The sequence below is a fragment of the Cnephaeus nilssonii genome (genome assembly GCF_951640355.1).
Source record: "Cnephaeus nilssonii genome assembly, chromosome: 8".
Classification (NCBI taxonomy): domain Eukaryota; kingdom Metazoa; phylum Chordata; class Mammalia; order Chiroptera; family Vespertilionidae; genus Cnephaeus; species Cnephaeus nilssonii.
This window is the reverse complement of record NC_137079.1, coordinates 23,626,984-23,653,932: the sequence shown is the minus strand read 5'-3', so window position 1 is coordinate 23,653,932 and position 26,949 is coordinate 23,626,984. Positions and strand designations below refer to the sequence as shown.

At 43.9% G+C, this 26,949-nt stretch overlaps 1 protein-coding gene across 2 annotated transcripts in view; it reads right to left on the bottom strand.

The window, feature by feature from the left end:
• The window catches only part of TACC1 (transforming acidic coiled-coil containing protein 1), a 100,431-nt gene that overhangs the window by 53,113 nt on the left and 20,369 nt on the right, over nt 1–26,949 (bottom strand). The gene's annotated exons all lie outside the window — the stretch shown is intronic.

The following is a 26,949-nucleotide window of genomic DNA, read 5'->3' as shown; positions in this document are numbered from 1 at the left end:
TTCTTACCCGGGTCACTGCCTGGCTGACCTGTGACTTGTACTCTAGTCTTGCTGCTTCTGCTACTCTACATTCCCAGCCTTTTGTATTCCTAGCCATAACTGGTAGAGAATAGGTTCTGATCCTTGGCTATGTCCAAGAATCATCTGGGGCACTTCTTTAAAAGCACAAATTCAAGATGCTGGCAGGATCTGAAAGTCCGTATTTTTACCAAGTGTCCTGGGGAATTTCACAGGATAAATTTTGGGGAAAATGACTAGTTTGAACCAACTAATTGCTTCCTCCGGAACAATATCCCTTTTGCCTGCAGTTTTGCACAGTCCTCCCCGCTTCCTCCACCTTCAGCTCTCTGACCTTGACTGCCTGAACTTCTGCACCGGTTCTGGGAAAGCATGCTGATTTCTCCATCCTTTTTACCATCTCTATTCCCCAAACATCCAGAAAGACTTACTGTGGCCCTTAGGTCGTTTTGAAAGGAGGCACTATAAATAGTTATACCAGGACAACAGACATAGACCAGGGCATCCCAAGGATGTAAGGTCACCCTACACTTAGCATACTATATATATTTTACTTCTCTGTCCCACTTCTGCACCATAAGCTTTAAATGGCAGGGACCAACCACATTGGATTTATGATTCATTTTTGTTTCCCCAGAAATTAGGATGGCCACACATTCCGTAAGTGTTTAATAAATGTGTAGAAAAGGAATATTCTAGTTTACTAATAGACATACGAGTTTGGCTAGGGTGACAAATTCCTAAAACCTGACTCCTCCTGAAGAAATCAAGGTTTTGAACCAGCACAGAACAGAACCTGGGACAAGTGATGGCCCCAATAAGATAAAGCCTGGCCTATACAGCAGTTTCTTGAAACCGGAGAAGCAAATGCTCAGTGTCTGAAAAATCACTCCTCTGGAAGCTCCTGCACTCAATGTGGACAGCAATAAAGCAACTGCTCCATAGTTCAAATTGATTTTATTGTCTAGAACAGTGGTTCTCAACCTTTCTAATGCCACGACCCTTTAATACAGTTCCCCATGTTGTGGTGACCCCCAACCATAAAATTATTTTCCTTGCTACTTCATAACTGTAATTTTGCTACTGTTATGAATCGTAATGTAAATATCTGTGTTTTCCGATGGTCTTAGGCTCACTAGCAAGGTAAAAAACACAGATATTTACATGTAAAAAACACAGATATTTACATTACGATTCATAACAGTAGCAAAATTACAGTTATGAAGTAGCAACAAAAATAATTTTATGGTTGGGGGTCACCACAACATGAGGAACTGTATTAAAGGGTCGCGGCATTAGAAAGGTTGAGAACCACTGGTCTAGAAGTACAAATAAGGAGACTGATATGTGAATTTTCTTGTAATTCTGGGAAAGTGGGCAATGTTTGACAATAGGCATTCTAACCAAAGTAAACAATCATTTTGCTGCTACGTCCTCAACTTCGTGGAACGAAATGTCTGCGAATACATGACCATAAGCACAGAGAGGACCCCATCTGTTCTCTTCCTTCCTCTGCTTCCTGCCCTTCACAGAAGCTCTGGATCAACACACCATGAAAATTTAAAAGGTAACTCCCTTGAAACACACGACAATGGTAGCCAGGCCAGGCACAGACTTTGCAGCTAATGGATGCTCCGGAAGGATCTGAGAAATGGGTCTTTGAGGTAAAAAAAAAAATATATATATATATGAGTAAGACAGTTCAAACAGGCACATAGCTATCCATTTAGCAGCATAACTACTGTGAGAATGCCTGTGGGAACGTGGAAGGAGGTGAGGGGCAGAGGCGGGACGGGGCCTAGTTGGGAAGGATCCTGTACACCTGTTAAGGAGTCTGAACTTGATCCTGGAGTGGGGGGAGCAAACACAAGTACCTACCTTTATAATATAAGGGAGTGACAAGGCCTGGGTGGTAGCTGTGCTACCTGGAAAACACTGCCTTGTTTAAGGGGCAGCCCTACCCAGTTCCTGGTGCCCAGTGTTGCCACTGAACAATTTTCCAAGAGAAACCAAAATCCTGGGTTTCATAAAAAGCCTCCAATCCTTAAAGTTCTCACTAATTTAAGTTGTTTAAAACTTTGTGGACGCCAACATGGTGCATGACAAACAAAAGCCATCTACCTGTGCGCCTGAGGGGCCCACGGAGCCTGGAAGGACAGAGTGAAGTCCTCGGGCTTTGAGCAAGTAACATTTCATTTAGAAACTCATTCTGGCAGCAACCTGGGGCTCTGCAACTGCTACTTTCCCTGCTCCCAAACCGCCTCGAGAAGGGGACAGCTTCTCCCCAGAGGGCAAAGGAAGCAAAACTGGAATGAGTGTCCTTATCTTGCTTTCACTCCATTTGTTCACTAAGTGTCAGTGCTGTAAGCAAGCCAAGCACAAGGGGAACACTTTAAAATGGAAGGAAAAGCCTCCTGCTAAGAAAATGGCGTTCCCGCCAGCCAGCCTGTGAAATGAGAAGGCATCTGTGAGATGATGTGGAGGGAGTGAAGGAGGCAAGGAGGGAGGACAGGGTCAGGATGACACTAAGGAGTCACAGAGATAAAAGAGCCACTGAGATACCAGAAAGGTCAGGCCGACAGACAAACCAGTCAACTTATCTGTATTTTCTAACAACTTAAGAATTTGATGAGCAAACAACACATTTACTTCGACTGAGATTAAACGTCGGATTGATGAGGTAACCAAAGTCACTGGGCAGCTCTGAAGGTACGAGAATAATTGAAAAGCACTGGCGGGTACGAAACTGAAATGACCAATGGCAACTGGGATGACGTGCCTCGACGGAACCTCAATGGACCATCTCCCACTCCCCCAATCTGCTTTTTCAAAAGCCACCTCTTCATTGCATGAAGTTTCCAAGACGTGGTGGGGCACTCCCTGCCTGCGGTTCCTCCGTCAACCTGATCACTGAATGTATTCTCCCACTCACCAAGCTAAACGCCCTCAATCCTTAGCTTTTTTCCTCCTGAATATTTAAAGGAAGGTCTCTAAGACGTAATGATAATAGGACCTTCTATGGCCCAGCGAGTGTTGCTCAGTGGTTGACCGTCAACCTATGAACCAAGAGGTCACGGTTCGATTCCCAATCAGGGCACATGCCCTGGTTGCAGCTCAGTTCCCAGAAGGAGGTGTGCTAGAGGCAACCAATCATTGATTCTCTCTTATTATTGATGTTTCACTCTTTCCCTCTCCTTTCATCTCTGAAATCAATAAAAATATATATTTTAAAAGTAGGACCTTATATCAATAAAGTTTCATTTGACCCCTATAATCATTCTCTCATGTAGCAGGGCATGTTTTCTCATTCTGTTTGCTGGCTGAACCAGAAAGGGCGACCACCTGCCAGGAGTCACACAGCTATTTAACACCACCGCTGAATCTAGAACCTTGCCTCCTGCCTTTCAGTACTCTCTGCACTAAATCAAACTGCAGGAAAGCAGAATACCCTGGAGCTAGTGATTCCATTGGTTAGATATTCCTTGAAAATGGTTGTTGCTACTACAGTCCTGCTTCCTGCTTATGGGGTACCAGCTGCAAAATCACAACTAGGATACCTCCCTCTCTCCCTCAGTGGAAAACAGGCATTGTCAATAGGAAGCCTGCTTTCCTTACCTACCTCAGTTAAGTAGGCAAAAGCATGCTGATATCTGTGCAAGACAACATTGTCAATAACAGCATCTGACCATATTCCACCGTGTTAACATTACAGTCTTAACTTTGCAAGATCTGATGTTATCCCCTATAGATTCTTCACTCCACTACCTAAACACACCCAAATCAGGGACTTTGTACTACAGTCTTAGGCGACCCTGCTAGGCGACGCTGCTGTAGAGCCTAAGACCATCGGAAAACACAGGTATTTACATTATGATTCATTAACAGTAGCAAAATTACAGTTATGAAGTAGCAACGAAAATAATTTTATGGTTGGGGGTCACCACAACATGAGGAACTGTATTAAAGGGTCGCAACATTAAAAAGGTTGAGAACCACTGTACTACATGTTTACATTGAAAATTATAAAGAGAACCTCCTAATTTTTAAAAGAGAAAAGCCAGATTTGTATCCATAGCTAATCAGTACTCTTTCAAAGTGCCAGAAAGAGTAAAAGGAACCAGATTGCATCCACTAAAGACTTGGCCAACGACACCTTGACTTTGGATTTCCAACCTCCAGATCTGTGAGAAAATAAATTTCGTTGTTAAAGCCAAAATAATAATGATAATAATAAATTAATTAATTAATAATAAAGACTTGGCCCAGCTCCCCACCTGGGGCCTGCTCAAAGACCTTTGTTCAGGTTTTTCTCTGGTGAACTACTCTTGTCAGATACACCCTCGAATGTATTTTGTTCTGTATCAAAAAGTAAAGTTTTATTTCCCCAGAAAGTATGCCATTTAACCTATGTCACAATGAAACCTAGAGCAGACCTGCCACATAGCAGAATTATATTGTGTCAGCCTTCAGAGAAGTCAGGGTGGGGGTGGGGTGGAGGCATATATTTTATGATGTTTACACTAAACTGGTGTTGCTTTAGAGCCACTTTATGAGGTTCTCTCTATTCCCATCAAATATCATGATGATATGTTTACTGACTTGATAAGAAAATTCATGATAGTTCTCTACCCTGGAGTGTAAGAGTATTAGAGAAACAGTTGTTGAGGACAAAAGATATAAACAGAATTAGGTCGGTCTGCCCATTCTACGTGAGGAAAATAACCCTAACACTATTCCTCATTCTTCCCACCAACTACCGCAAATCTGAAGTTGAAAACAAGCAAACCAAAAACAAACACAAAAGATCCACCCCGACTGCCCTCCAACTGCCCTCCCCTGCAGGCCTGGTCCCCCCGCCTCCCCCCGCCGCCACTGCCCTTCCCTGTGGGCCTGGTCTCCCCCAACTGCCCTCCTCTGCAGGCCTGGTTCCCCCCAATCTTTACATTTAGAAATACCTCCTATTCCAGTAGAATATAAGTTTGGTTTTTCTTGCCAAACAACACTGCAGTTACAGAGCCAGTCAAACAGGTATCTCCTCTGGTAAAAATAACTGTTAAGGATTTAGCACATTTTGTTTTCTCTGTTGAGCTTACATTCCTTTTCAGCCCACTAGGCAATGAGAAAAGTGAGCCCTCCTAGATATGGAAAGCCTCAGACGAGAACCCTTTCTAACTTGCTTATGAATTTCAGTTTCTCACAATGAATATTATTCCAAATTGGAGAGGTCTACTTTACTTCATTTACCTGGCTTCTGGGGTGGTGGAATCTAAGGCTTGAGTTAAAGAGGTTGAAGGAATTCAGGAATTAGAAACAGAATAATATTCCTTATCCTGCAGCCATTTTATTCCCTCTCCTCTACCCTGCCTCCAAAATAAAATAAATCTCCCAAACAATGTCTCTGGAAGACTAGAGGAACATTGACCACATGGCCCAGATTTTCTGAGATCATCCTGAGAGCCAATATTCTACCCACTATCCTAGTAATAAGTGCATGTCCCATAGTCAATGTGTGAAACACTATCACTAAGACGTTAGAAGGTGACGGATTGGGAGGACACTTGGAAAGGGCAGCAGGGATTCACTGATAGGAGGATGTGAGGAGAAGTGTCCACCAGGAGAAAGAATAGAACCACAGAAAGATTTCTAAAATAATTGAGACACCCACTCCGCCTCAATCCTCACTCTGGGGAGTTGGGGGCATTTCATTACTGTAACTCATGTGTTTGTGATGAATAATCTGCCTGTGTTTCTAGGAGATAAAAAGATGGGAAACTAGCCGAGACCGGTTTGGCTCAGTGGATAGAGCATCGGCCTGTGGACTGAAAGGTCCCAGGTTCGATTCCGGTCAAGGGCACGTACCTTGGTTGCGAGCACATCCCCAGTGGGGGGCGTGCAGGAGGTGGCTGGTCGATGTTTCTCTCTCATCGATGTTTCTAGCTCTCTATCTCTCTCCCTTCCTCTCTGTAAAAAAATCAATAAAATATATATTTTTTTAAAAATGGGAAACTAGGAAGCAAATTCCATGACATGATACGCAGCCTTCTGTGACTTCCAGCTTTCATCTGTTTAGAGTAAAAGGTTAACTGCCATTTTTTGGTTCTGAAACTACATGTGAGTGAAAATGGAAGGAAAATATGTCCTTTTAGTTCTCTGTTATAGTACAAAGTGGGGAGAGGGGAAACCTGTTTCCTTTGTGTCTGTTTTAAAACTCCAAATATTAAAACATCAGTCATTTACTCACCAATAAGTATAAGCTAAACCAACTAGCTGAATAAATGCATCAGATATCACACTGTTCCTAGTTAGTAAAACTAAATATTGTAAAGATGGCAGCAATACTGCACCATTAATTTATAGGTCTAATGCAAGTTTCATTCAAAATTCTTAGGGGATTTTTCTTAGGATTTGTCAATATTTAAAAGAGTCAAGAATGGGATTAGGTCTACAAGATATTGACATGTTTATGCAAAAATAGGCATATCCTTGTTTTGTAAAACAGAACAGAAAGCCCAGAAAAAGACCTTATAAGAAACAGGAATTTATCATATGATTTTTTTAAATGTTACAATGCAGTTGGGAAGGAAAGATTATTTAATAAAATGGTTGAAGAATAATGGGGTGTGTGAATGAAAGGGGGGTTATATAATAAACCTGACAAGCTCAGGGAGGCTATGTGGCAGGCCTGACAAGCTCAGTGATAGAAAGCAATCACATAGGCTGAACTGATCCCAAATTCCTAACTGGGCAGTTATGGCAGGTAGTCAAGTCCAAGGCCCATAGCTTCCTTAGCAAAGGTCAAATCTTTACCTTAAGCGAGCCCTGTCTATTGTTCTTATGCATCTAGGATACCATACCTTTGAAAGTTTAGAATGATTTTTTTGTTGTTGTTAATTCTCACCTGAGGATATTTTTTTCCATTGCTTTTCAGAGAGAGTTGAAGAGAGGGAGGGAGTGAGAGAGAGAGAAAAACATCGATGTGAGAGAGACACATTGACTGGTTGCCGCCTGCACGTGCCCCAACCAGGGGCAGGAGCAAACCTGCAACTGAGGTACCTGCCCATGACCAGGAATCAAACCCATACAGTTCTGTGGGCAGGCCAGTGCTCTAACCACTGAGAGTAATACTGGTGAAGGCTAGAATAATTTTCTTTTCCAGACACCTGAAAGGCACAACTGAAGGCACCAGAGGAGGAGACCATGAAACTCTTTATCTTGCTGCCTGTACACCATCTCCATTGACTGTAAATGTTAACTATCTTCTACCCACCAATGTAAAAAAAAATAAAAAATGTGTTTCTCCATTTTGCTTTTTACCCAATCCTAGAGATTTCCCCTTTGCTTTCTTCCACCCCCGCTTAATCTGCCACCAATGGATTTCATGTAATCTGCAGAAAAAGAAATGCAGAATTGCCATTCTCTAGAGCATTTTCTCAATCCGTTGAGACCTTGCTTCCGGTCATGTTCTCAAAATGTTGGCTCAAATAAAGTCTTATAAACATTTTCTATAGGTTTGGATGTTCTTTCATCAACTGTTGGCAATGGGGAAAAAGATCAAGTTAAAATAAACCCTTAGCTCAGAGTTTATACTAAGAAAAATTCCAGATGGATTAGATGGCTAAATAGTAAAAATCAAACCATGGGCAGAAAACAATCTAGAAGCAACAGAATCTGTCAAAGCTCTGTTGGAAGGATAACTGTCCATACTTTGAAGTAATTAATGAAATCACACACAAAATAAAGACTGCAGATTTGGCTACATAAGAAAATAGGTTTTTAAATGTTTGCCTTCAAATTAAGGGGCAAATCAACAGGCTGTGGAAAATAGCCGCAACCAAAAGCTGAGATTGTTCTATCCTAAGGAACTCATGAAAACTTGCCCTAGCCAGTTTGGCTCAGTGGATAAAACATCGGCCTGTAGCCTGAAGGGTCCTGGGTTTGATTCCGGTCAAGGGCATGTACCTTGGTTGCAGGCTTCATCCCTGCCCAGGCCGTGATCAGGGCCTGTGCAGGAGGCAACCAATCGATGTGTCTCTTTCACATCAATGTTTCTTTCTGTCTTTCCCTCTCTCTAAAAATCAATGGAAAAATACCTTCGGGTGAGGATTAAAAAAACAAAACAAACAAAACAAACAAACAAACAAAAAACTAGTCCCATCATCCATACCCCAACAGAGAAATGAATAATTATAACTGCTTACTTGGCATCAGACACTACGCTAAGCACTTTCCATTTAATCCCCATCCTCTTGCCCCATAGTCTCACAAGGAAGGTATTATTATGGACTGGTCAGGTTGGCTACATTTTCAGCTTCTGGAGGAGAGGCTCCTGATCTGGGTGAGCAAAGAAGGATCTCAGAAGATCATAACCTCCTTGAAATTAGATGCACAATTATGTGTGTGTGCATATTCGCATCCATCTCTCCACCTCCTCTTCCCTACATACAAACTCCACTCCAGGAATAATGCTTTAGGCCGATAAAAGATTAATTTTCTAATCTGAAAGTGGAACAAGCAGAAGATTCTCTTTTTTCTAACAGCCACAAGGAAGTTCTAAATGAAGGGGCTCTTACACAGAGAAGCCAGACCTGCCAGAAATTAATACAAGCAGCAGCAAGCTTGGGTAACATGCAGCGAATGGAAAGGAATGTCCAGTGGTCAACCTGTGAATCTAATATAAGTGACCTGCTGGTGTCTAAAATGCCCACCCATTTTATTCAGAGGCATTTGCCTGGAGAGCCCTAAAAATGGGAGCTCTTTTTAAGATAAATCCTGAGGAACCTCATGAGCACAATGCTAGGGCTTCTCTGGAGACCTCGGAGGGGACCTAGGCAAGTGAGGGGTCCTGAACTTTACACCCCATTAGCTTCGCGGTAAATTCAGCCTGAGCCTGGCCCAGAGAGCAAGAGAGACCCCTCTGTCTCAGGAAGGGGTCACACTGACCTCTTCTATCTTTCTAGAGGAAATGAAAAATGTTAACCGCTGGAAACTTGATAAAACTATCAAAAGATACCTCCTCCATAAATTGTGAAACAGAACTCAGAGCTCTATTCCTTGGTACCAGTGAATACACACACTCACACACACACTCTCTAAGATACAGAAGAAAAACTGCAATGCTCCTTTAGCCCTGTGTGCCTTCCGCACCCTCATCCTCTGAATTTCCACAAGACCACCATGGTAGAGTCTAATCCCCCCACACCCATTATTTCCTTATTTCTTCCAGGGAAAGAACCCCCTGAGTTTTTGCTGGACACATGGCCACCCAGCTGGAGCCATATTTCCCAACTAGACCCCTTCTCTGCGGCTAGGAGTGGCCTTGTGACTCAGTTCGGACCTATGGGATGTGAGCCAATGGTTCATGCAACTTCGGGTCAATGTTTTTAAAAAGAAAACTGCGTGTCTCGCAACTCTCCTTCCCCCATCCCACAGGCTGGGGTGAGCCAGCTTCTGTTGTGCGGATGAGGATGAAGGGGCGCAGAATACGCCACCCAAAAGTCCCAGACCCCATCCCATTCCTTAGGGGATGGCATATAGGCCTCAATTTGCCTGACTACCTTTGGATCTCATATTTTTATGCATATCCCATATAAACAAAATTAAATTTGTTTTTCTCTTGTTGATCTGTAGCAGGTTACTAGACCAGCCAAAGAGTCTGGGAGGGAATCAGGGAAAATTTGTCCTGCCCTACAAGGACCACACTTGGGAGACGGTGAAGCAGCAAGACAAATGGGGCCAGGCCAGGCTGACCTGGTGGAGCAGAACAGCCTGCTGACTAACCACCAACGGATGACTATACAGTGGGAAATAAATAAAAGCCTATCTTCTTTGCACTATTGTACCGTTAGGTCTCTTTGTTGCAGCATTAACTATATAACTTTTTGGGGAGCGCTTCAGCATCTAAATTCCCTGAGGTAATGATATAGGAAGAACCTACCCTAATTTCATTCCACATCATTGTGAGGATTATATTTGGTTTCCTTCAAAAATTCGTCTTATTATCTCAGTGGTGTCCTTTTCCTAAAGCCAAAATTCCCCCAACCATGAGACTCAAACCTGCAATGTGGATGAGGTGGTCTAACTGCCATGGCCATAATTGGCTAGGCTATTAATATTAATAAAGAAAAGGAAGCAAAGGGAAGGCGGACATCATAAGCATGGTCATCTGGGCAGCTTCACCAGGAAGCTACAGCTTCATGCTCCCCAGGTGTCCACTCCCTGCAGATCACTGGGGGAAGGGATCAAACAAAGGGGGAAATGAGCACATGAGCAGTGAAGTCAGGGCAATGTAGGGGAGGTGCTTGCTTGTCAGTCTAGCCTGGGGCACAGTGGATTGGCTAGAAGAGAGGAGCCACTGCCAGCCTGTGAACTCTTGGAAGGTTAAGATCCCCACACAGCGTCCTCTCTCTCCTGCTTGCTCATTCCCCTTGCGCTCTCTTGTTCATGACCTGCACTCACCCATGCGCTAGCCTGCCATGTGGCCTTAAGCAGCCACCTGGTCCATGCCATGTGGACCCCACGTGCAATAGACTGCAGCTGGGAACACAAGCTAAGCTGGCCAGATGCTGGACTGGACTGGACTTTAATATGGAACAGAAACACCCTACCTGGTTTGGCTCAGTGGATAGAGTGCTGGCCTGCGGACTGAAGGGTCCTGGGTTCAATCCCGGTCAAGGGCACCTGCCAGGGTTGTGGACTTGATTCCCAGGGGAGGGTGTGCAGGAGGCAGCCAATTGATGATTCTCTCTCATCATTGATGTTTCTCTCTCTCTCCCTCTCCCTTCCTCTCTGAAATCAATAAAAATATATTTAAAAAAAATATATGGAACAGAAACTCTGGGCAGTGGCCTTAATCCTGGCCCTACTAGAGACAAGACTGGACTTTTTCCATGGTGGGATGGGACCTTGGTAGGGAACTCCATTAGTTTTACATCATCAATAAAACTTTTCCACGAAAACCCATCCTCCCGTGGAGGCCTCAGGAAATTCTTTTCCCCGAGGCACCCTAAGTACTCCACTTCCACCAATAATGTAACTGTTAGACATGAGCAGAGCAAGGATGATGGGCCAGATACAGAAAGGCACCAGGGCACAAAGCCCCAGATGCCTAGAAGGGGCAAAATTGGGAAAACAAGAGCCTCACCCCCAGGGTAATCTATCCTCCCCTATCGTATCACTGGTTAGGTGATTTAGACCCCCTGACCTTTTCCTCCCTAAAGATAATATCTAGGCCTCAGCTGTATTTCAGGTCCAGGCCCAGAAAAGTAGAAAAACCAGACAAGTGACACTGTGGCTGCCTCAGGACCAGCTGTAGTGACTAATGACCCCCTGCCTGACACCAACCAATCAATGCAGACCATGACCCTGGAAAAAGCACACCTGGAGAGCTGATGAATATTCTATTGAGAACCTCGTCCCCCCCGCCCCCCCCCCCCCCCGAGATCTCCCCTAAGATTTCCACCTGCAAGAGAGATAAATACACTTAGGACAAAGGACCCAGTGTGCCCTCTCCCTCCAAGGAGCATGCCCATGCCATTCCCTTCCCCCTCTTCTTCCCCCACAGGCACCTCTAACGGACCCCATGAGACTTGCAACCAGGGGAGCAATGGGCAGCAGCAGCTCATCTGGGACTAACCCCCTGACCCTGTCTCCAAGGCCCCGTTTTGTCTCACTTCGCAGTGAGCCAAAGTAGCCCAGCCTAGGCGTTGCCCTTCCTTGTTTCACTGTCCTAAGTGTATTTTTGCAGCCTTCATGGACCCAGTACCCTTTGGCTCAGTGCTGTGTAGCCCTTCCCTTTGGATAGCCCCATCCTCTATCCCCTTTTCCTTACAGACATTCAATTTTTCTTGATTCACAGCCTGAGGTGGCTATTCAGCCTGCCCGCACATCACTGGCTTTAATCTTTCAATAACTCTCCTGAAAACGAGATAAGCCCACCTTTCTCCCTATTGAAATGTCTTCAGGTGTAATACTGCCTTTCTGGAAATTAGGCGGTTGCATTTTTAAAGATGATAGGTGTGGGCAAAAACGCTGAATGGCACAGGGAGCCAGCACGTAGGTGCCCACAAAGGCCAAGTCTCCCAGGCAGAATGGATTTGGACATTATAGGAAGAATATTATCTTCTTTGGGGAGAAGATAATATGATTTTTATAAGTCCAGAAATGCTGTACAATAAACGAGTACTTTCCCAATTCAAAGGCTAAAATAACAACTGACCCACATTCTATAAATGAATTCATCATTGTTGTTCTTTGGTTTTAATGCTAACAGGTGTTAGTGATCATTTCTAGCACTTACCCACAAAGTATGTTTTTAGAAGTTGTTTTCTTATTGACCCCTAAGTCACCAAGTTATTTTGCTGTATTATGGAACTACTATATGCAAGGTTTTCCTTACTGCTCTTCTCAGTACCTCATCATGTATGACATTGAAGGGGACTACAGTTTTGCCACCCTAAAGCTACTCTTTGGGTTGTTGATTTTAAGCGGTTATTAGGAAATAAAAGATGCAGAAAGAATGTTTGACCCTCCTTGCCTGCCCAAGAGATTCAAATGGAAAGGGCATCTTCAGACGTTCACCTCAGCCTGATTTGAATTGAGTATGGTGGCTGCGAGAGCTACAGAAAGGGGGCTGGGGGCTACACCACCCCTTGTGTCCCATTGAAGCAAGAACTTGCCCTCCATGTGTATTCTGCTCTTCCTCAGTTACCTCTAAATCGCCCATTTTCACTCTTGACACCTAAAATCCCACCCCCACTCCTTCGCCCAAAATGACATATGTACCCAATTTTGCCTATCTTTGGAATTTTCGTGCTTATGTGAATTCCCCATGTGCGAGTGTTAAAATTAGATTTTCTCCTGTTAGTCCGTCTCTGTTAACTTGATTATTAGCTCAACTAGAAGAATTTAGAAGATAGGAGGAAAAGTATTTTTTTAGCCCCACAGTATAGTAATAGAATATGTGTTTTCTGTTTCCTTTGGCCAATGTGAATATTTCTCTCTTTTCTGAGTCCAGCAAGGCTAGAGAGCGGTCTGGTTCCTGAGTAGGGGCTGCTGAGGACTGAGAAAATGAAAGAAATAGACAGACACAGAGATGGAAGGGAAAAGCTGGGGTCGGGTGAGACCACTGTCCTCTGACAGAGACAGGGACAGGGACCCAGAGCCAATACACCGTGTTTATTTTATACAACAAAAAACAGGAAGTTTTACTAAAAGTCAAGACAAAGGAGATTATGTGCATTCTTGGGTGGGCCCGAGTCATATTCATTCCTGGTGCTTGGCTGGATTTAAATAACAAAACCCACCCCCTGGCACCTGGGCTGAAGGTCAAGCTGACAACACTCCTGCCTCTGGCAAAGCGTGTTTCCAGGACACGGCTTTGCCACGCCACTGGACTCAGCTGACAATAATGAAAGAAATGCCCGTGTGCCTTCCCAGGCGCTCTCTACAGGCCAAGGCATAGATAGTACTGAGTAGAACGTATTTGTTTTAAATTGTTTTCTCAACAAATAATGTCACTGACTCCAAACCTAAGCATCAACCCCAGATCTCACAGACCAGAGGAATTTTTACTTGGCATGGACCCCTGCCAGAGAGCGCTGGGCCCAGTATCCTGGTTTTCCGATGAGCAGATGAGTTCCTGAGTCATTAAGCATCGCCTGGGGAGTACTCAGCACCAAAGCTCGCACTAGGACGCATGACTCTCGGTTGGGAAGCAAGAATTCTAGCTTTCTCCCCAACCCTGAAGGAATGTACGCTCGGTATGTGTAACAAAGATATGTGGACGAAAAGGGGCCACATGCTAACCTGACAAGCTCAGGGAAGGCCTGTGTGGCGGCCTTGAAAAAATCAGAGACTTAAGTAACCACAAAGGATGGCCTGAAATGAAAACTTGACATTAAAAAGCAGTTTATGGTGAGTAGTCATGTCCTAGGCCGGTATCTTCCCTAACAAAGGCCAACCTTTACCTTAACTGAGCCTATAGTCTTTTTGCATCTATGATAACGTAGTATCATTGTGTGGACGAAAGGGGCCACATGCTGACCTGACAAGCTCAGGGGAGGCCTGCATGGCAGGGCTTGCAAACTCAGAGACCTAAAGTGACCACAAAGGTTGGTCTGAAATTAAACTTCAACTAAAAGTTACATCCTAGGCCAGTAACTTCACTGACAAGGTCAACCTTTACCTTAACTGAGCCTATCTGTCTTTTTGCACCTACGATAACATACCCTTGAAATGTCTGGGTAACTTGTAACTTCCCTTTTTCTGGAGCCCCTGGGGTACAACCTAATGTGCTGGGCACCAGGACAGATACCACAAATTCCTTCATTATCATGTTAATTGTTCCTGCACCCACCTAAGTATGTGTCCATCATTTCACTTTTTATCCAATCCCAGGCCCCCCCCCACCCCCCACCCCTGCCACTTTGCTTTATCCCACCTCCTTAATTTATCACCAATGAATTTCATGTAACCCACCTATGTCCCTCCTCTGATGGCAATGTATAAATACAAATGTAACCCGCCATTCTCCAGAGCATTATCTCAATTTGCTGAGGTTCTGCTTCCGGGCATATGTCGACAGTTTGGCTCAAATAAACTCACAAAAATTCTTTACAGGTTTCAATGGTTTTTTTTTACGTTAACAGTTGGAATGTCTCAAATAAACTCACAAAAATTCTTCACAGGTTTAAATGTTTTTTACTTAACAGACACAACTCTCCCCACCCAATTGACCTCATTTTAAAAGGCAACAGGAACTATTTGAGAAAGCAAAGAATTCTTCTGTATAAAAATAACATTGTGGTTTGTTTTTAAAATACTTTAGTCCTGGCCTGGCATCTCAGTTGGTTAAAGTGTCGACTCACTGCACCAATGTTGCAGGTTCAATCCCCAGTCCGGACACATACAAGAATCAAACAATAAATGCATAAATAAGTGAAACAACGAATCTCTCCCTTTCTCGCTCTCTCTAATAATAAAAAATAAATAAAAATTTTAAACTATTTTAAGCCCTAGCTGGTTTGGCTCAGTGGTTAGAGCATTGGCCTATGGACTGAAGGACCCTGGGCTCGATCCCCAGTGTGGGGCACGCAGGAGGCATGTTGTGGCTCCTGATGCACACATGGGTGAGAAAGTAACTCAGGCCTAACTAAACAGTCCGTCCACTCCGCCAGCAATCCCCCCATCCCTCCCACCCGAGAACACTTGGTTCAGCACAGCGCACATGGCTCAAGCATCCTATATGTTTCCTGATAATCTCTCTACACTTTTAACCACGTCCCTCCCATTTTCTGTAACAAATCTGGGGCCTTTCTGGCAGGATCCTGAAGAAGGCGTAGCGTCCTCAGGGAGGGAGACAGATGAAAAGCTGCCACGGGAGCCGCTGCAGGAGAAGCGGCCTCTACCTAGCTGCCTGCAGCGCATCCAGCAGGCTCCCCCAGGGTCAGGCAGAGTCCGCTCAGCGGTATCTGCGGACAGTATATGCAATGTGCCTCTGCACTGGGATTAGCCAACAGGATGGGCACTTTCATTAGTCACTGGCCTCTTGGTTCAATAATCCCTTTATTTTAAATGCTTTGTGAGCCTCGAGTAATGACAGCTGGTAGACACATTCCCCAGGCTGCTGGTGCCAGGAATGGGCACACGGAGACCCTGTGGCAACATGCTCAGCCTCATTCCGCCGCTCCTGGTACATCTGTTTGGTACAAAGCTGCCTCTGATGTTCCCAGAACTCACTCTCCCTCAGCAGCAGCCAAATTGAAATACATTATTTCACTCGAATAGTCAAGTGTCAAAATATTGTGCTGGAATCTTCCTTTTCCCTCCTTAGATGTTGACTTTTTTTCTTCAGTAAGATATTCAGAATTGCTTTATCTTCAGCATCCACGCTTTAATTAAATCCGCTCATTGAAAAACATCTCTTGAGTGACTCAGTTTGGGCAAGGCACGCCTCGGGACCTGCATATTCTCTCTGAACTTGACATATGAATCAGAGCCGTTATGGACAGCGTAATGCAAGGGGCTGCTGTGTTTTACATACCCCGAGCCTCCTCCAGTGATGAATGCCGAGGAAAGCTCAAGGATGACCAAAAAAGGAAGCAATGTGACAGAGGGAGAGGGAGAAAGGCGCGTGGGAGGGAAACCCACGGCTGGCGACGCTCCTGACTGCAAAAGAGAAGCGCAAACCCCAGTCCACACTCCCCTCCAGACTACCGGGAAGGCCGAGCTGCTGCTCCTGGGAGACAGCGCCCCGCTGGTGAGCAATGCAGCGTCAGAAAGCCCCCTGCCTGGTGCAGAGCGTGAGCGATCTGGGAGGTGATGCTGTCAGAGCACTCATACTCTATCCGGGACACACAGGCAGCCCTGAACAGAGCCCTGGCTCAGCGGGGGGACCATGGCCTCTGACATCTCTGTGTGTGAGACTGCCACGGCTTTGTGAGAAGGACTTGCGGGAAAGTCAGGGCTGGCAGCACAGGCTCATGCACACACACACACCTGTGTACAAGCACACACACACCTCCCACACACACCTATGCACAAACATACACATACCTGTGCACACACACCTGTGCACAAACATACACATACCTCCCACACACACCTGTGCACAAACATACACACACCTCCCATGCACACCTGTGCACAAACATACACACACCGGTGCACACACACCTTCCCCACACACACCTATGTACAAACACACACACCTCCCACGCACACCTGTGCACAAACATACACACACCGGTGCACACACACCTTCCCCACACACACCTATGTACAAACACACACACCTCCCACTCACACCTGTGCACACACACACACCTCCCACACACACCTGTGCACAAACATACACATACCTGTGCACACACACCTATGTACAAACACACACACCTGTGTACAAGCACACACACACCTCCCACACACACCTGTGCACAAACATAACACACCTGTGCACACACACCTTCCCCACACACACCTATGTACAAACACACACCCCTCCTACACACACCTTTGCACAAACACACATCTCCCACACACACCTGTGCACAAACATACACATACCTGTGCACACACACCTGTGCACAAACATACACACACCTGTGCACACACACCTTCCCCACACACACCTATGTACAAACACACACACCTTCCACTCACACCTGTGCACACACACATACCTCCCACACACACCTGTGCACAAACATCACACACCTCCCATGCACACCTGTGCACAAACACACACATCTCCCACCTGTGCACACACACACACCTGTGTTCAAACACACACACACTTTCCCCACACACACCTGTGTACACACACCAGTGCAAATACACACACCTCTCCTACACACACCTTTGCACAAACACACACCTCCCACACACATATCTGTGCACATACACACACACCGCTTTCACACACAGCTATGCATATACACACACATATACAGACCTTCCCCACACATACCTGTGCACACAGACACATAGACACACTTCCCACACACACAGTCACACACAGACACATATCCACACCTCCCAGACAGTTACACATACCTATGCACACACATACCTCCCCTCCCACACAGTCACACACACATCTCACACAGTCACACGCAACCCTGAAGTACTTCGATCCCATCACATGACCCTCCGCAGGCCCACTAACGATTCAGGCAGGGGAATGGAATCAACCAAACAAGACAGACAATTAGCAGGGGTATAAAACCAACTTTTACTTAAAAGAAAAAGACCATCAACTAGAAAGGACTGCTGGCACAAGGAGAAATTTAAAAGTGTAGACCTAGGGCAACAAAGACTGAGAAAAAGAGACATTGGAAGAGTCAGTCCGGTAAGTATTGGAGTGTTGGGTTTTGGTGTCTGAAGAGTATGCCTCAGGGTCTGGAATAACCCACTCTGTCAGGGAAGGCTCTGCATCCTGCTGGGCGGGGGAAGCACCAGTCTCCCTTTCCTCTCCCTGAATAAGCCTTCTGAATGGACGCATTTGCCAGCGGGGAGCTTCAGCAGCCACCAGAGGGCACCAGAGAGTTCTATCACATATTCAATCAACAAACTTTTGAAGAGAATTTATTTGAGATTTATCTTTCGGTAAATACAAAAAGTCACAATGAGCCTCCTCTGCATCCAACAGAGAGTGTTTATGCCATGATTCAGCCAGTGAGCACCAATGAGCAACAGGAAGGGGGACGAAGACTTCCAACTAATCAGAAGCCACAAAAAAATATGCGAACCATGCGATTTGGAGGAGTGAAGAGAAGCAACACACCCAAGAGCTGTATGATCCTAGCCGGCAGAAGGAAACAGAGGTATCAAAATATTAAATTTCATCCTTCTTTTTTCCCTAATCTAATCTCTTCTCCTACGCATACTATACGTCAGTATCAGAGGACTTTCTCACTTTAGCCCATCCAGCAACAGAGCCGGCTGAAGAAAGTCTTGCTCATCTCAGGCTAATTTCAGCAAAAAGAACAAACAAACCAACAACAATAACAAAAAAACCCCAAAAACTAAGCAGATGGTGGCTGGCGCCCCCTGGTGGGAGAACTGGAGAACAGCGTCTTTTACCTGGCAAGAAGCAGGAAGCCGGTAGACAACAGATGAGAGAGGTCCACTCCAGACTATACCTACTATCTCTGTCTCTCTTCTTCCTCGCTATTGTCAGTTACCCCTGAAATCTGGGCACACATCTTAGTTCTAATTTTGTCCCCAAGGCAACCTGCCAACTTACATTTGGGGTATCAACTGTAAAGGTGGCCCATGTTATTCAGAACTTGACTTGTGTTCCCAAATGTCATCATCACGGGCCACTGGACATGTATAAGGAACCATGGCTTCCCGCATGGGGAAACCAGTGAATTCAGAGGTTTGAAAAGGCAAAGGAAGGAACAGGGGGAGGGACAGAGACAGGCAGACACTATTGGACTCAGAGAAACGCTTAGAAGAAGATGTCTGGCAGGTAAAATGTCAGTCTGCTTCCAATTTAAGCCTTTTCTGGTTTTGTTTTCTCCAACTGCTATTTAGGAACAATTTTTATGTAGCCATAGAAACATAACATTTTGCAGTTGTTGGAAAAATAAAATTAAAGCAAGATTCAGGCACAAATAATTCAGCAAAGAAACCCAGGAGAGGCCTTCTATCTGCTCCGTGTAAATGCAATACAGTATATAAGTATTTACCTACAGGATGGGTTGGGCAATATTTTCTCAAACATTTACTTTCCTGAAACTGTTATCAGTAGGGAAAGAGCCATAAAAACTTACTGTCTAGCAGACAAACTGAAGCCTCCGCTGGTGAATGAGTTGCCTCTGTGGCAGACCCGCTTTGGAAGTGACTGGTAATTTTGTCTCCTCTGCTTCAGCCAGGTTCACTAGACTGGAATCCCAGCTCTGCCATTTAGCAGCTCTGTGGCCTTGGTTTCTCAACGTTTCCGGGCCTCGGTTTAGTCATCTCCAAAATGGAGAAAATAAGCTATACTTCACAGGGTCCATGAGAGAATTAAATGAGATAATGCATAGGCTGCAGGATACTGGACACTCATAACTTTTATATATTGTGTATGTGTGTTTTCATTTGGAAAAAGTCTATAAAAGTTTTATTATATTACTAGAGGCCCACTGCATAAAAATTCATGCACTGGAGTGGGGGTCCCTCAGCCCGGCCTGCCCTCTCTCACAGTCCGGGAGCCCTCAGGGGCGGGAGGCAACCCGGCGATCAGGGGAAGGCGATGCCTCATCACACCTCTGCTGCTGCCACTGCCGGCAGCACAAGCCTCAGCCGGCCCTGATTACCTGAGCCTCAGGCGGCTCTGGGCAGCTGGGCAGCTGTCATCTGAGGCTTGCCTGCGCCTCAGGCCGGCCCTGGGAAGCTGTGGGACTGAGAGGACTGGGCGCCGCCATCTTGTGGCTGTGGGCACTGCCATCTTTGAGGGCAGAGCAGTCAATTAGCATATCCCCTCCTTATTGGCTGTGGGTGCCACCATCTTTGTGATGGTGTGAGGGTCAATTAGCATATTCCCTCTTTATTAGATAGGATTAGGAGATCCAAAGGAGTTTTAAGAGCTATTGCTCTAAAGCAGTGGTTCTCAACCTTTCTAACATTTTCCGATGGTCTTAGGCAACCCTGCTAGCGGTTCTCAACCTGTGGGTCACTGCTGTAGAGCCTAAGAACATCGGAAAACACAGATATTTACATCACGATTCATTAACAGTAGCAAAATTACAGTTATGAAGTAGCAACGAAAATAACTTTATGGTTGGGGGTCACCACAACATGAGGAGCTGTATTAAAGGGTAGCGGCATTAGAAATGTTGAGAACCACTGCTCTAAAGCAAAGCATCTTTGCAAGATTCCTGGGAGCTCTCCTCAGTAATATAACATGCTGTCAGACTTTTATGGGGACATGCAGGATAAGACAGATGTGTGGACTATATTAGAAACAGAAATATTCTGCTTTCAGAAAATAGCTATGACTCTAAAGCTTTTATGTAATACCCCTGAGCCAAATATAATTTCTTCTGCCTAAAATTGCCATTAATAACACTTGCAGCAGACATACCACAAGACTGGTCACGGTGAAATTGTACCATGTATAGGCCAAAAAAAATTATATCCCAAGTATTCTTAAAAGTAAGAATTCTGAGGATAAAGAAATGTGAAAGTGAGGGGGTTCTCTCACTCTCCAAGGTTACCAAGTCACCACAAGTAGAAGTGGAAAATACAGGGGGAGTAGGGAACAGAGGTTTATCATTTGCCATTCCTTATATAAATCTGCTGGAACTTTATATGTTACCATAAAAATAAAGTCTAGACTGTACACGAAAAGCGTAAGTCTAACAAAGCCTGCAGATGACCTGAGAGTATTTGAAGGCACCATGTTTCCATACAGGAAGCTAAATTGTTGAAAATGAAACCTTTGAATCTAGGTCAATGGAAAATCCATGAGGAAAGCTCAATCATGAATGTCCTTTTTTCCCAAGCTCCATTCACAAGGTCACCTCCACTTATCTGACTGGCAAATGTCCTGGACCTAATACTATTAAAATTTTTTTTAGATTTTGGACATTTCAAAATGCTTTTCTCTGCTCATGTAAATTCCCACATAAACAATAAATAATAGTCACAGTTCCTGAACATAACAATGCAGTCGATTAATATCTGTTGGGTGAATGAGAATGGAAAGAGAAAAACCATCAAGGGTTGAACAGAAGGAAAGCAGATGTAATACCAAATTTTAAAAATGGTATTACAAATCTGTGGGAAGAGAACGGATTGTTTAACACCTCAAACTAGTACTGGAGTAACTGGTTAGCTATTTTGAAAAAAGAACAAATTAAAGCCTTACCTTACATTAGTGAGTCAAGAAATTTCAGATAGAGTAAATAGTTTGTTCTAAAGAGAATGAAGTCATAAAACAACTAGAAGAAAAAGTTATCTCCTCCTGGGATAGGGATGAACTTAGGATGCCCAAAGGCAGAGCAAGAAACCCCAAAGGAAAACATGATAGGTTTATTTACATTAAAAAGGAAATGTAATGTGGTATTCTGAAAAAGAAAAGGGATATCAAGTAAAAACGAAGGACATCTGAATAAAGTATGTGTGGGATCCCTTATCACATCCCGCTGTTTCAGGGTTCCCGTTCAGGTCCGGTTTCTGGAGAAGGCCGCAATCAGAATGAAAAGAGACTGGAAAAGAGTTAATTTGGAAAAATGGGGGGCCAGGCAGGAGTACACCTCTAGGGGGAGGACTGCTCCCTGCTCTGGCCTTTGCCATCCCTTTTATTGGGGTTCTGAGATACACCCATATCCTTTAGGCAGGAAATTCCAATAACAGACAATCAGCAAAAATTTACATATGATTAACAGGTGAGAGTTGCTTTAACTACCAATGTCTCAACTAAACAATGAGTGACTAGCTCTGACCATTCAGAGCGATTAAGGTTGACCAGCATTCCGGATTCCCTTTTCACATTTAACTTCCAATGTCTCAATGTTCGGTTTCCGGCAGTATGGATTTAGTTGATAATAATATACCAATGATGGCTTCATTAACTGTAACAAAAGTACCATTCTAATATAAGATGTTAATAATAGGGGAAACTGCTTGTGGAATCTATGGGGACTCTCAGTATATCTGCTTAAATTTTCTATAAATCTAAAACTGTTCTAAAATTAAAAGTTCACTAAAAAGAAAATCTCTCCCCAAAACAAAAATGGTGGCCAAGGGTTAACCGATTTATACATAACACAACAGCTAGGCATATAGGTCTGTGGATCAGGCTATCTAGATTTAAATCTCAATTGTGTCACTCTAGCTGTGAGACTTTGAACAAGCTATTGAATCTCTCTGGGCCTGTTTCCTCAGGTATAAATTGGCAGTTTAACACTGTACCCACCTTTTAGGGTTATTTTGAGAATCATATAAGTTAATGCATGTAAGAGACTAACTTTTCCTAGCACATAGTAAGTGCTCAATAGATAATAACTGGCTTCATCATAAAGAACTCTCACAGCCTGGCCGGCTGGCGTGACTCAATGATTGAGCGTCGACCTAGGAACCAGAAGGTCACAGTTCGATTCCCAGTATGGGCACATGGCTGGGATGTGGGCTGGATCCCCAGTGTGGGGCGTGCAGGAGGCAGCAGGTCAACGATTCTCCCTCATCATTGATGTTTCTTTCTCTTTCTCCCTCTCCCTTCCTCTCTGAAATCAATAAAAATATTTTTTTTAAAAAAAGAACTCTCACAAATAAATATTTTTAAATATATTTTTTATTTATTTCAGAGAGGGAGAGATAGGAACATCAATGATGAGAGAGGATCATCTATCAGCTACCTCCTGCGCGCCCCCTACTGGGGATCGAGTCCGCAACCCAAGCATGTGCCCTTGACGGGAATTGGACCCAGGAACCTTTAGTTCCCAAGCCGACGCTCTATCCACTGAGCCAAACCAGCTAGGGCACAAACAAATATTTTAAAAATTTAGTATCTCAGAACAAAATTGGCAAAAAATAAATAAATAAGAAGTTAAATAATTACAAATAGCTAATAAAGATATGGGGGAAAGTTCGCTCTCACTGGTAATGAATTAAAGTTAAAACAAGATAATATTTTTCCTCTTTCCAAATTGGCAAAGATTTAAAATGATAGTGCCCAGCACTGGAAAGGATGCTATGAACATATGGAAAGGATGTTATAGTGCTGGGGGGGAGTATAATTTGGTACTACTTACTTGGGGAATAATTTGACAATAAATAGTAATACAAAACAATGTATTATATAACCTTTAGAATGTTCCCATTCTTTGATCCTGTTATTAAACTGCTAGGAATGTATCCTGTTATTAACCAGAGATGCAAAAAGAATTATAAAGATATTTATTAGTTGTTATTTATGTAAGCAAAAACTAAATGTCAACCACTTAGGAAAAAAATATAAATAAATTATGGTACAGGCAGATAACTACCTTGAGCAAGCAATCAAATGATACTTTTGAATTCAGCAAATGACACAGTGGAAGGTTTATAATGTTAAGTGAAGAAAAAGCAAAATGCAAAATGTATAGCATAACCTCACTTTTGAAAAACAAATTTACTGGGGGAAAAAGAGACTGTAATAAAATGTACCACCCACCATACACAGTCATCTCCGGGTGAGGAGATTATGGATGATTAATTTTCTTTACAGTTTTTTTTGGTTTGTTTTCTAAATTTTCAGATGTTTTCAATGCACTTTATGGTTATAAAAGGAATATATGTTTGTTATAGAAAGTTTGGAAAAATGAAAATATATTTACATGCTACTGAATTGCTAATATACAACAACAAAGGCAAGGCAAGATGCTGAAACAGGAAAATCTAGCCCCTGAATGCCTGCCTGGGGTAGGCACTGAGATGCTGGAGAATGACAAGAAGCTGTGGTTTCAGCCTCCCCCACCATTTGGTTGAGAGAATACTTCTCTGTGACAATACTTTTCCTCAGTTCAGTCCAGGCCTGCCATGGTGGCTTGGCCAACCCCTGGGCTGAAAACTTCCTTCGGTGGCTCCTGGAGTTAAGTCCAAACTCCCACATGACCACAAAGACCTCAGCACCCAGCCCTCACCTACCTCTCCAGCCTCACGGCCTCCCAGTCCCCCCCAGCCCATTCCACACCGATCCTACCTCCCATCCTCACCACTCCTCAGATATGGCAGGCCCCTGACACCACCAGCCCATATTTTGCACAAACAGTGTGGTGCCAGCAGAAGGACAGACATATAGATCAATGGGATAGAATTGAAAACCCAGAAATAAACCCTCACATATATGCTCAGTGATTTCCAATAAAGGTGGCCAAACCATTCAATGGGGAAAGGATAATATTTTCAACAAATGGTGATGGGAAAACTGGATCCACATGCGAAAGACTGAAGAAACCCTTACCTTACAACACCTGCAAAATGTAACTCAAAACGGATAAAAGGTCCAAACTTAAGAGCTAAAACTCTTAGAATAAGACATAAGGGAAAATCTTCACGACACGGAGTATAGCAGTGATTTATTGGTTGTCATACCCAAAGCACAAAGCAAAGAAAGAAAAATATATAAATTGGACTTCATCAAAATTAAAAACATATCTGCCTCAAAGGACAGTATCAACACAGTAAAAAGGCAACCCACAGGAGGGGAAAAAATATTTGCAAATCACGTATCTGATAAAGAATTACTACCCAGCATATATAAAGAACTCATATAACTCAACAACAACAAGACAAACAACCTACTTCAAAACTGGGCCAAGTTTGGAACATTTGGAGAATGGAGAGTTCTCCAAAGAAGATACAGAAATGGCCAAAACACCACACAAAGACGTTCAACATCACTAATCAGTGGGGCAGCGATTTTCAACCTTTTTCATCTCATGGCACAAATAACCTAATTACCAAATTTCTGCAGCACACCAAAAAAATGTTTTTTACTGATCTGACAGAAAAAAAAAAAGGTATATTATTGATTCATTCACATCAGATGGCTATTGTTGTGTTGGCTGTTGTCATTTTTTTTTTTTTTTTTTTTGACAATCTAAGGGAAATGAGGTCAGTGCCCCTGACTAAATAGTCAGGCATTGTATGTTTTAAGAATTCTTGGGGCACATCGGTGTGCCTCTTTGCAAATCAAAGCAAAACGAGATACCACTTCACACCTATTAGGATAACTATTAATTTTTAAAAAAGAAAAAAAACTCAGAAAATAACAAGTTTTAGAAAGAATGTGGATAAACTGGAACCATCATGCATTGCTGGTGAGAATATGAAATGTTGAAGTCCAGTGGAAAACAGTTTGGTGGTACCTCAAAAAGTTAAACATAGAGTTACCATATGACCTGGCAATTTCATTCCTAGGCATTTACCAAAAAGAACTGAAAGCAGGGACTCAGATACTTGCACACCCATGTTCATAGCAGAACTATTCACAGTAGCCAAAAGGTGGAGGCAACTCAAGTAGCCCAAGTGTCCATCAACAAATGGATATACATATATATATATATATATATATATATATATATATCTCCAATATAATAAAAGGGTAATATGCAAATTGACCCTAACACGAACGACCAGAACAACTACTCAACCAGTCACTATGAGGTGCACTGACCACCTCTCAGTCCCTTTCCCTGGCCGGCATGCTCCCATCGCCCGATGGCGAACAGGAAACAGGGGTGGGTGGTGGGGGATGCGGGTGGCACCAGGCCAAGGCCCCCACCCTGCCAGTTGCCCTACACACAGAGGGTGACCCATGGCAGGGGCGGGGCTAGCCAACCTCTAGGCCCCTCCCCCCCGCCTTCAGGCTCTGATCGCCTGATGGCGAACAGGGAACCAGGGGTGGGTGGCGGTGGGGGGGCGGGGCCAGCTGCCGGTAGCTGGGGAAAATGTCCCTGATCGCAGGCCAGGCCTAGGGATCGTACCTGCACATGAATTTCATGCACCGGGCCTCTAGTGTATGTGTGTGTGTGTGTGTGTGTGTGTGTATAAATATTATTCAGCCATAAACAGGAAGGAAATTCTGATACATGCTACAATGCGGATGAACCATTGAGGGCATTATGCTTAGTTAAGTAAGCCAGACATATAAATGTTGTACGATCCCACTTATAGGAAAGACCTATAGATAGATGGAGACAGGAAGTAGAATAAAGGTTACCAGGGGCCAGTGGAAGGGACGATGGGGAGCTAATGTTCCCTGGGTACAGAGTTTCTGGTTGGTATGATGAAATAGTTCTGGAAGTGGACAGTTGTAATGGTTATAAAATACTGTGAATGTACTTAATGCCACTTGTACACTTAACAATAATTAAAATGGTGAATTTTATGTTATAGATATTTTACCACAATAAAAAAAATGCAGAAAAATAGCACCCCCCAATAGCCACAGTGAGCTTCCTCAGAAGATGGATCTCCGTGTTCCACGGCCATTCAAGACACTACCGGTTCACTTCCTGTCCTTGGGTTAACAAATTCACCCATCCTGCAGCCCACTCTGGCTACTAACCAACACAGACATTAGATAATCTTCTTCGCTAGCTCGGGATACCAGCAGCTGTGCCCCTCCCCCCCCCCCTTTCTCTTCTTGATTTTTAACACATGTACCAGCTGGGAGAAGCTGTGGGGTGGAGGTGTGGTGGGACACAATTGGCCACTGAAGCTAAAACAAGGAAGAAACGGTGGGGCAAAACGACACTTGAACCCCCTTAGAATTTCAGTCCTTGATAGAGTATCTATCCTAACCTTTTCAGAGTGGGATTCTTCTTCCCGTATTAACTCTCTTACTATTTCAACTCCCCTCACAGTCTAGAAGTTATAATATCTAACACACACATAACACAACATACACACACACAAAGAATTCCCTTGTCATGTAATTCAAACCATTTCCTTTTGGAC